Source organism: Ranitomeya variabilis, chromosome 5 (genome assembly GCF_051348905.1).
Source record: "Ranitomeya variabilis isolate aRanVar5 chromosome 5, aRanVar5.hap1, whole genome shotgun sequence".
Taxonomy (NCBI): Eukaryota; Metazoa; Chordata; class Amphibia; order Anura; family Dendrobatidae; genus Ranitomeya; species Ranitomeya variabilis.
In genome coordinates this window covers 538,224,580-538,237,230 of record NC_135236.1, presented here as the reverse complement: position 1 = coordinate 538,237,230, position 12,651 = coordinate 538,224,580, and positions in this window count along the sequence as shown.

Sequence of the window (12,651 nt, the reverse complement as noted above, 5' to 3'; positions counted from 1 at the left end):
AGAGGCGGAAGTGACACCACGGGGCATGAATCACGGGCAGATGTCTCTGCTCAGAGTGTCCAATGCGCACGCGCCAAAGATATTCAGTGCGGCGCATCGGAACATAGTGGGGGACATGTGGAGCGCAGACTAAACTCAAAGAAGCAAAAGGCCAGAGGAATAAGAATTGAAGTGTTGCACTGTTTGGCAGATGAACAAGAAGATTGTAAGGAATGTATGTCAGGGCAAGAACAGCCCATATGTTGGAGAATATGGACAAGGATTGCTAAGAACAAAAAATATATTATGATATGTAAATGAATGAAATAAAAAAAAATTATAAAATGATGATGGTAAAAATAAGAAGCAGAAAAAAGAAAATGGTAAATAAAAAATGAAATGCAAAATAAAAAATGAAATAATACAAAGTGAACAAGATAAGAAATAAAAAGTAAAAAATGAAAAATAAGAAATAGAATAAAAAATTGTAAAAATAAAAATAAACTAAAAAATGAAAAAATTGAAAAATGGATTTAAAAATAATAAAAATATGAAAAAAATGAAAAATAAAAACAAAAAAAATGAAAAAAAAAGATAAAAAGTTAATGAAAATGAATTAATTGGATTTTTTGAATTTCTTTAATGTTTTGAAAAAAGAAAGCATCCCTATTGTATTAATAAAGGTTTTTTTTCAATATCCTCTTTATTATAATTATGCTTGACACCATCGAAAATTCATGGGGCAGATGGATCGCCCCCACGCAAGAGCAATGGGGTACTCGGTAACGGGTCCTTCGGTTCAGTAGGGAAGTCACGGTGGCTGACCCGACCCGTGGCCCTTAAGGCCCCGTCTCACATAGCGAGATCGCTAGCGAGATCGCTGCTGAGTCACAAGTTTTGTGACGCAACAGCGACCTCAGTAGCGATCTCGCTATGTGTGACACGTACCAGCGATCAGGCCCCTGCTGCGAGATCGCTGGTCGTGTCGGAACGGCCTGGGCCGTTTTTTGATCGTTGAGGTCCCGCTGACATCGCTGAATCGGTGTGTGTGACACCGATCCAGCGATGTCTTCACTGGTAACCAGGGTAAACATCGGGCTACTAAGCGCAGGGCCGCGCTTAGTAACCCGATGTTTACCCTGGTTACCAGCGTAAATGTAAAAAAAAACAAACAGTACATACTCACCATCTGATGTCCGTCAGGTCCCTTGCCGTCTGCTTCCCACACTGACTGAGCGCCGCAAAGTGAAAGTGAAAGTACAGCACAGCGGTGACGTCACCGCTGCGCTCTGCTCTCACTGTACGGCGGCACTCAGTCAGAGCAGGAAGCAGACGGCAAGGGACCTGACGGACATCAGATGGTGAGTAAGTACTGTTTGTTTTTTTTGGTAACCAGGGTAAACATCGGGTTACTAAGCGCGGCCCTGCGCTTAGTAACCCGATGTTTACCCTGGTTACCCGGGTGCTGCAGGGGGACTTCGGCATCGTTGAAGACAGTTTCAACGATGCCGAAGTCGTTCCCCTGATCGTTGGTCGCTGGAGAGAGCTGTCTGTGTGACAGCTCCCCAGCGACCACACAGCGACAAAACAGCGATGCTGCAGCGATCAGCATCGTTGTCTGTATCGCTGCAGCGTCGCTGTGTGTGACGGGGCCTTTAGAGGGGGCTTCCAATGAAAGGGAGAGTTTATAGTTTGTGACGCCACCTGTGGTATACGGTCAGGATGATCGACGCTGCTTAGGGGTTCGCTGGGGTGATGTGATGACAGCTAGATGGTATACCTTCCCACAGGTGAAGTGTATCCCCAGGGCTTCCCAGAAGTGTAGATGGTGATGGTGGGTGATGTAAGGCGCAGAGAATAACGAGGACACAAGGTTGCAGTCTCTTTACCTTTTACTGGAGGCTTCAGCATCCACAGTCCAGGGTACAGACCACAGGGCAAGCAGAGTCCGGCCGGTCCGAAGGCAAATCCAGAGTCCCCTTATCCAGGTGGAAATCAGTAGCCTTCCTACTAGCGCCTGTGTGTTGTAGTACCTCCCTGCTGAGCTTCCCGGTAAGGTCCTCCTCACAACTCTTGTAGATGTTCTAGATGTTATTTCTTCCTCTCTGTCCCAAAGATGGTGTGGATAGGACAAACCCATATGATTGATGGCCTGAGGCTTGTTTATAGGGACCCTAGAGACACCCCGACCCCCACAAGTTTCCACTGTGTCTGCTTAGGTATTAAGGTTGAGACTAAATTTAATACACCGCACACTCTAAGTGTATCATTTGTGAAAAACTTGAAATTTATTGAAGTGCTATAAACATATCATTCAACAATGCAGAATGCGACCAGAAGTCGAACTGACAACGTTTCGACTCCTCCCGAGTCTTTATCAAATGGTCGCTGGAAAGAATAGAACAAGTGTAAGTGACTGTACATCAAATATATACAAAATTTACATACAAGATGGTAGCACATAACAACCCGAAAGAGAGAAAAAAACACAATATATACAAATATACATTTAGGACATAGCTTAGTACAGGTATTTGATCCTGTCTCAGGTGAGAAAGAATCGCCATCCTATAGGTGAAGGTGTCATTCCGCGTGGTTGAGGTGATTTCGTATAGTTCAGAGGACAGAGGGTTCGAGAAGAGGCCGAAGTGAGGTTTACCTTAGCAAGGTGAATAGTAGTATAGCATAAATAGTATCCTCGTAGCATAAAGAGTATCTATAAAGAATAAAAGGTGTTAATAAGGACCGTAGATGAGATGCAACCTATTCCAGAATATAAGGAGGATTTACCTTACAAAATGATATTAATAATAGGCAGGTGGCCTTTCCTTATGGTACCGCAAGTCTAGTCTGTTAGGGATATATGGAATAGGAATGTGTGATGGAACAAGACACATGGAAGGGCATATTCAATAATGGTATCGGAAGATTATTTTACCTTTCAGAGTTGGTGGGAGTACTAAAAGTATGTTTGTAGCTCAAAGAATGCGATATTCCTGTTGTGCCGTAAAGCGAATCCTATATAGAGTGCACAGAATTAGGGTGTATATAAATAGCCATAACCTGTAGCGGGTGTGATGGACACTGCTATATAGTATTACCTGGCAGGCTCTGTGGGTAGTAAGAGGATTAGCCTCGTGTGGTATATGGACAGCAGTTGGGTCTAACGTAACGTAGGTACTGCCTATTATAAATGCGTTACGTTAGACCCAACTGCTGTCCATATACCACACGAGGCTAATCCTCTTACTACCCACAGAGCCTGCCAGGTAATACTATATAGCAGTGTCCATCACACCCGCTACAGGTTATGGCTATTTATATACACCCTAATTCTGTGCACTCTATATAGGATTCGCTTTACGGCACAACAGGAATATCGCATTCTTTGAGCTACAAACATACTTTTAGTACTCCCACCAACTCTGAAAGGTAAAATAATCTTCCGATACCATTATTGAATATGCCCTTCCATGTGTCTTGTTCCATCACACATTCCTATTCCATATATCCCTAACAGACTAGACTTGCGGTACCATAAGGAAAGGCCACCTGCCTATTATTAATATCATTTTGTAAGGTAAATCCTCCTTATATTCTGGAATAGGTTGCATCTCATCTACGGTCCTTATTAACACCTTTTATTCTTTATAGATACTCTTTATGCTACGAGGATACTATTTATGCTATACTACTATTCACCTTGCTAAGGTAAACCTCACTTCGGCCTCTTCTCGAACCCTCCGTCCTCTGAACTATACGAAATCACCTCAACCACGCGGAATGACACCTTCACCTATAGGATGGCGATTCTTTCTCACCTGAGACAGGATCAAATACCTGTACTATGCTATGTCCTAAATGTATATTTGTATATATTGTGTTTTTTTCTCTCTTTCGGGTTGTTATGTGCTACCATCTTGTATGTAAATTATGTATATATTTGATGTACAGTCACTTACACTTGTTCTATTCTTTCCAGCGACCATTTGATAAAGACTCGGGAGGAGTCGAAACGTTGTCAGTTTGACTTCTGGTCGCATTCTGCATTGTTGAATGATATGTTTATAGCACTTCAATAAATTTCAAGTTTTTCACAAATGATACACTTAGAGTGTGCGGTGTATTAAATTTAGTCTTAGTGTGTTAGGACATCCCAGTCTTCTACACCTGCACCTCGCCTTACTTTAACCTTAGTGCACACCAATTTCTTCTCCATTTACGTATTATCTTGGTTGTTGCACAAGGTTCCCAAATGTCAACCGACACATTTGCCTATGACATAGCCACTAGCTCAAATATATTGTCCCGTTACCAGTTCCGCTGAATTCCTTAAGATACCAGCAACTGACTTGAGGACTAGAGATTACGAGAAGGCCAAACGCAAACTGGTCTCTTATGACCTACACTGTACGACCTTAGCAGAGTACCACCGCCAAAACAAAATCCCCAGGGGATTGAGGAGTCATCTACGACCCACCCTATTCGCAGTAATCAGGAGTATTGTGACAAATATCAAAAAATTCTCAACAAGTGCTCATTAGACATTATCATTCTAACTGTGGAGTACTTCCAGAAGGAAATATCTGATCTTAGAAAAAATATCCAGGCTACCGAAAATCAACTAGCAGCCACCCTCCCTCCTGCTGAGTGGTCTACCCTAAAGGAGAAAACGGACAAAATTATCACTGAACACCAGAAGAACCTACAGGATCGCAAAAGGCAGAAATTCCAGAGGGACAACGACGACTATTCATCCAATCGTGTCTATAGATGGAGCGACTCCACCACGTTTACATCCTGGCGTCGACGCCCTATGCAAAGAAGATTCGATTCACACAGCTCAGGCAGCGATTCATCTGTAGGCTCAACCAGACTGCCTTTTTTAGGGAAAGGCCGCAGGGGAGGATACCAACACGGAGACCAATCCGACGGGCGCGGAGAAAAAATGACAACACGCAGCCAGGTAAGCCATCCAACCTGGTGATGAACATTTCAAGCTACAATCTGTCCCCTGCAGAACTATCAGTGTTACAAAAAGGTTTATCCTTTTGCCCCACCCCACACTGGGACTCGCTCCAATTGGAAAAGGACCTAAATAGGTTCTATAGATCCATCAGACTTAAAACCCACTTTGGCATTGGGACCAATGTGGGTTCCAGTACCTCAGCTTCTCCTGAGAATGTAACAGATTTATCTATTGTTTCCTTGGGTTTACGGAATGTTAGTACCTTTTCACCTCCTCACTCCTATCATGCGGCTGAAACTGTGATTTCCCTCATTGATCGGGATATTAAATCCCTTACTCACCAACAGAAACTTGGGTTCTTTCCTACTCACACGAACCTCACCCTCGATGAGAAACATGCACTTGCAGCATTAAGATCAAATAAAAACATAATCATAAAGCCGGCAGATAAAGGGGGAGCTACTGTCGTTATGGACCGCTCCTTATACCATGCGGAAGTACTCCGTCAGCTATCAGACACAGACACCTATAAGGCTATCCCCAGAGACCCCACTCCTAGGATCACCCAACGCATTCAGAATCTCCTTACCCTATACCTTGACAATAAGACAATAGACACCAAAACAGTAACCTTCCTAAAAAATCCGCATCCAATGATTCCAGTTTTTTATGTCTTACCCAAAATCCACAAATCCCTCAGTAATCCCCCGGGGAGGCCCATTGTGGCCTCAACAGATTCTGTTTTTTCACCTCTCTCGGTTTTCTTGGAAAAAATCCTGACACCCCTTGTCAAGGGGACAAGATCTTTTCTTTTGGATACTGGCCAGTTCCTGGATGTTATAAAAAATATCCGACAAATACCCAAATCCAGTCTTTTAGTTACCTTGGATGTACAAAGTCTCTATACCTCCATTTCGCACGATAGGGGTATCCGAGCAACCAAGGATCTATTGGATAAATCTGACTTATCTCATAACTCTATCAATTTCTGCCTAGACCTGCTCAGGATAGTTCTCTATGAAAACTATTTCCTGTATGAGGACTCCTACTACGTCCAGGCATGCGGGACCGCCATGGGCTCAAATGTAGCCCCAGCGTACGCCAATGCCTATATGCACTACTTTGAGGAACATTATGTCTACAATAATGAATCGTTTCTCCAACATGCGATTGAATACCATCGCTATATAGATGATATTTTCATGATCTGGACAGGTACCCCTGACACACTCAGTGACTTCCACGGATATCTCAATTCCGTTTTTCAGGAACTTCAGTTCACATTGAATTCCAGTACTACACAGATAGCCTTCCTCGACACATTGGTCCTAAAGGACCCCGAGGGAAGATTGAGTACTGACCTCTATACCAAATCCACGGATTGTAACAGTTTATTGCTGTACTCAAGCTGCCATCCTAGGTCCACAAAAGACAGTCTTCCCCGCTCCCAATTTAAAAGGGTGTCACGAATAGTGTCGGATCCAGAAACACGCCATACTAGACTTGACCTCATGTCCCAAAAGTTCAGGGACAGGGAATACCCACCTACACTACTACAACAAGAACGGATATTGTCCTCTACTCCTGATGAAAACCAACTACCAAAATTACAGCAGGAGCGGGTACCTTTTGTACATACTCACCACCCATTTATGCAAAAAGTCTACTCAACAATCAGAAGACACTGGCCTCTTTTGGGCAGAGCCTATCCCAGTATCCCCTCTTTTCAGACACCGGTACTGATTAGTACAAGACGACCCCCAAACATCAGGGACCAGATTGTAAGGGCCAACATAGGAAGTGCACGCACGGAACTTACACAACAACTTCTCAGTACACGCCGCCATGGCACATTCCCGTGTCTCCATTGCGCTGCCTGCTCCAACATAATCAAAAGTGATAACATTACACACCCAAGGACTGGCAAGTCCTTCCCTATACGGGGTTTTTTCACCTGCGAATCAAATTTCGTAGTGTACTTAATCAAATGCCCATGTGGCCTTTTGTACGTAGGCGAGACAGTTCAACATGTGAGGGATCGCGTGGCTAGCCACAAATTCACAATTAGGTGTGGTAAAACTTGGCTCCCCCTACCTGCCCACTTTGCTGCTGCTAGACACACGGTAGCGCAACTCAAGTTCCAGGTAATAGAACAGGTGCCTAGACCGAGACGGGGGGGTGACCACATCAAACTACTCCGATCCAGAGACATATTGGATTTATACGCTCGATACGCTCGCACCCAAGGGCCTTAATAGGGAAATTGACTGGTTGCCTTAACGTTGTTATTGATATGTCTTTTTTTCTCTCTCTATAGACCCGCTGACCGTGGTGGTTGGTCTAATCGCAATTGGTATGACTACCCTCTTTCCCCCTAGGGGGTGACCATCCTCATTTCTAACCTCTGTTTATTTACTTTTTACTTTTTATTTACTTTTTACTTTTTATATTTTATTTTTTATTTTTTATTTTTCATTTTTCAATATTTGCCTTTTTTATCGTTTCATATTTTTTCTGGATTTTATTTCTATTTATTTTTTCAGTTTTCCCGTTTCCCCTTTTTTTATATAGATTTTTTTCGCCTTTATTTTTATCTTCATTTTTCATTTGGTCAAATTTTGCTCAATTTTTTCACTTTTTACTATTTATTATTTACAATTTATTCCTTTTCCCATTTTGATTATTTATATTCATTTTTGTTCATATTTCTATATTATTTTTCCTTTTTTTCTCTCTAGATCATTTTGGACCCGTTTGTGAGTCTATTCCCCTTGCATAGTTTGCATATTTTTATTGATCTATTGTTCATTTTAAACCAGGTTACTATACACCTTGAGGGACTTGTCCCTCCTAGCTACATTAGCGAACCAGGACCGCACTTGTAGTCTGTCTGGATACCTATTATTAAGACACTCCATCCACACTCTATTCTGCCAGCTATCCAACAGCGCATGCGCGGCTACAGCGGCGAACACACAGTGCCCGGTCTCCCTGACAACGCCCGCACGTGCGCACTTTACTCTGGATACCAGGCGGCGGGACTTCCGGTGCCGGGTGACGCACTTCCGGTACCGCGGGTCCCGCCGCTCTTAAATACAGGGACAGGACGCTACACGGCACCTGCAATTACAGCAAGGCGCAGGAGCGCCGCCTACACCCCAGCACCTTAAGGTAATGCCCTGACCCACCAATGGAGTTATAGCCCTCAGTTCCATGTCGCACATGGCCTGGGCATTTTCCATACTATTGGCTCACATAATGTATTTCCCCCTAGAGGTCTCCAACCCATGGCCCCTTTTGCCATTCATGCAACCTACTCTTTGCTACCGCCACATACAGCCTGTGTGGAGCCTTGCTTATAAAGGTATTGTCTCCTAACACCTTTCTCTATACACTATTGCTTTATATACGTTCTAACCGAATGCCACCTGACTTATACCATTTTGCCTGCAGAAGTCCCCTGTCTTCAGCTTCATTGGAGCTGCAGCTACCCATCTACTAATATTGCCAGAGGAACTTCACAAATAGCCCCATACTACCAGTAGTCCTAGGTAATATCCTGTATAACCGTTCCCTGTATAACACCTTTCTACTACCCGTATACATTCTAACCTGGTGCATTTATAATAGGCAGTACCTACGTTACGTTAGACCCAACTGCTGTCCATATACCACACGAGGCTAATCCTCTTACTACCCACAGAGCCTGCCAGGTAATACTATATAGCAGTGTCCATCACACCCGCTACAGGTTATGGCTATTTATATACACCCTAATTCTGTGCACTCTATATAGGATTCGCTTTATGGCACAACAGGAATATCGCATTCTTTGAGCTACAAACATACTTTTAGTACTCCCACCAACTCTGAAAGGTAAAATAATCTTCCGATACCATTATTGAATATGCCCTTCCATGTGTCTTGTTCCATCACACATTCCTATTCCATATATCCCTAACAGACTAGACTTGCGGTACCATAAGGAAAGGCCACCTGCCTATTATTAATATCATTTTGTAAGGTAAATCCTCCTTATATTCTGGAATAGGTTGCATCTCATCCTTATTAACACCTTTTATTCTTTATAGATACTCTTTATGCTACGAGGATACTATTTATGCTATACTACTATTCACCTTGCTAAGGTAAACCTCATTTCGGCCTCTTCTCGAACCCTCCGTCCTCTGAACTATACGAAATCACCTCAACCACGCGGAATGACACCTTCACCTATAGGATGGCGATTCTTTCTCACCTGAGACAGGATCAAATACCTGTACTATGCTATGTCCTAAATGTATATTTGTATATATTGTGTTTTTTTCTCTCTTTCGGGTTGTTATGTGCTACCATCTTGTATGTAAATTTTGTATATATTTGATGTACAGTCACTTACACTTGTTCTATTCTTTCCAGCGACCATTTGATAAAGACTCGGGAGGAGTCGAAACGTTGTCAGTTTGACTTCTGGTCGCATTCTGCATTGTTGAATGATATGTTTATAGCACTTCAATAAATTTCAAGTTTTTCACAAATGATACACTTAGAGTGTGCGGTGTATTAAATTTAGTCTTAGTGTGTTAGGACATCCCAGTCTTCTACACCTGCACCTCGCCTTACTTTAACCTTAGTGCACACCAATTTCTTCTCCATTTAGGTATTAAGGTTGGGCAGCCAACTTGGAATTGACTGTCCAGCCAGTCTCTGAAGTAAAGCGTAGAGTCAATTACTCCCTCGGTGTTCCGGCCACCGGCTACGCGCCTCAGAAGGAGGCAGCCTATTTCAGGGCAGAACTCCTCCTGGTGTTTTCTCCTTGTGCTATGACTTTGTGTCTCACCCTCTACAACACAATTCTCTTCATGTCCTTAGGATGCTGCTGCATGTGGGGCAGGTGCAGCTCCGTAGCTTTCTGTCTTGCTAGGCCTCTGTCAGGATCCCACCCCTGACAGGGACCCTCTGTCTGCAGTTCCAATGTTCTTCCTTTCCCCCTGTCTGCCTGACAGGTGTTGCCTGGGCAAAGCCCAGTCAGCTTCTCTCTCACTTTCTATCCAGCCCACCAGTTTTACCCTTCTGTGAGGAGTGCCCTAATAGATAGGAGCAAGGCTCCCCCTGGTGGTCTGGAGTGTGGGGTATGGTTTGTGATACCTGGTAGGAGGATGTCCTTTATTGCCATCAGACGTAATATCACTCCCCGTGGTGGAAGAATGACATTACTGCAACGGCCAGGACTCTGGGGCGCTGAGATCCCCCTCGTTAAATCCAGTACTCCCGGACTGGGAAAAGAAAACAACAATTACAGGTTAACAAAAGACATGCAAAATTTTTGAAATGCTATGAAACAAATTAATATAACAATGCTTCCCTTTATGGGAGGTGAGGACACTTGAACGTTGCAAACAAGAACATATTTACATTGTCAGATGTGCTAACTAACTAACTATGAAATACTATTACCCATACAGATATACTATCTATTAACTACTAAGTGCAATTTCAAAACATTAAATTAACATTTTCTTTATTAAAGCATAAAACCGTTATTCTTCTCTAAGTGCAAAGTCTTTTACTCACTAACTTCCTAAGGCTCACTAGAGGATTCACTAACCCCTATGGGTTCACTCTATTGAAATGCAGAACAGGTTTCACCCCCCCTACGGGTTCACTGTACCTTTCTTTTAATTTATTTTTCCTCAATTTTTTTCAAAGTACATCATCTAACATTTCCTATTCTTAACTACATACTATCAGCTATGTATAAACATTATTACTATCTAACTATCTAAGATAACATCACTCTTGAGCAAAGTGCAACAAATTAACATTCCCTTTAAGAGAAACCCAAGTCTTTTTCTGAGGTAAGGCCAACAATCACATCATCAATATGCAAGTCAGTCTAAGGGTATGTGCACACGTCAGGATTTCTTGCAGAAATTTCCTGAAGAAAACCGGAAATTTTCTGCAAGAAATCCGCATTTTTTTTGCGGTTTTCTTCCCGTTTTTTTCATGGTTTTTTTAGCATTTTGCAAGCGTAATTAGCTTGCAGAATGCTAAAGTTTTCCAAGCGATCTGTAGCATCGCTTGGAAAACTGATTGACAGGTTGGTCACACTTGTCAAACATAGTGTTTGACAAGTGTGACCAACTTTTTACTATAGATGCTGCTTATGCAGCATCAATAGTAAAAGATAGAATGTTTAAAAATAATTAAAAAAATGAAAAAAAAGGTTATACTCACCTGCAGACAGCCGATCTCCTCAGCGGTGTCCGTTCCTATAGATAGTGTGTGTGTGCAGGACCTTCGATGACATCGCGGCTTGTGATTGGTCGCGTGAGCGGTCACATGAGGGGTCACGCGACCAATCACAAGACCGCGACGTCATCGCAGGTCCTTCACACAGAGCATCTATAGGAACAGAAGCGGCAGCGTGCACCGGAGAGGCGGGAAGACTGCGGGGGCTATCAGAGGGTGAGTATATGACTATTTTTTATTTTATTTCTTTTTTTTTACCAATTATATGGTGCCCAGTCCGTGGAGGAGAGTCTCCTCTCCTCCACCCTGGGTACCAACCGCACATAATCTGCTTACTTCCCGCATGGTGTGCACAGCCCCGTGCGGGAAGTAAGCAGATCAATGCATTCCTAGGTGTGCGGAATCCCCGCAATTCCGCAAATTTAATGAACATGTTGCTTTTTTTTCCGCAATGTGATTTTTTCGCGGAAAAAAATGCAACATTTGCACAAAAAATGCGGAATACCCTGTAAATAATAGGAGGCATATGTTAGCGTTTTTTCGCGTTTTTATCACGTTTTTATAGCGAAAAAAATGCGAAAAATCCTGAACGTGTGCACATGGCCTAAAGGTGACGTGATGCAATACCCGTTATGAACCCCCGAACGTTGGTCTTGGGTGGGCTACAAGACGTGTAATCCTAACCCGGAATTCTGCCATACCAACGGGTTTTTCTTCAGGTCTGTAAGGCAAAGCAGTTATTTTTACAGCATAATTAACAGCAGTTTCTGTTAAGAGGCAGTCTCTGTAAAAGCCTCCTATGTAAAACCAGTAGAGAGCACCTTTAAGAAGGTGCAAACTATTTACAAGCAGTTTGTGAATCATTCACCGTCCATGATTCAAATGTTCTTTGGTAAAAGTAGAAAAACTTGTGCAAAACATAGGATCCCTTTAAACAGGGGATCCCTTTAAGAGTTAACCCTGGACGGGTTCAAGCAGCAAAGGAAAACAGTTAACTATTTAAATGTCGTGGTTTTGAGGTTTATTTAAACCACTCTGGAGGCAATACCGGCGGAGGTAGTCCTCTTGGGTATTGGCTACCGCCTGGTACTACATAAGGGGGTCCCTCGTTCCTTTTGGGGGTCTGAGAACCCACTGCTTTACGTTCCGGAATGGCCGAAACACAGGCCATCACTGGGGTCAACTCCTTAGCCACCACAGTGGTAGTAGTGGTGACTAGGGTTGAGCGAAATGGATCGAACAATTTCAAAAGTCGCCGACTTTTGGCAAAGTCGGGTTTTGTGAAACCCAACCCGATCCCAGCGTGGGATCAGCCACGTGGTCGGCAACCTTCGCGCCAAAGTCACGTTTCGTATGACGCTTTCAGCGCCTTTTCTCAGCCAATGAAGGTGGACGCAGAGTGTGGGCAGCGTGATGACATAGGTCTCGGTCCCCACCATCTTAGAGAAGGG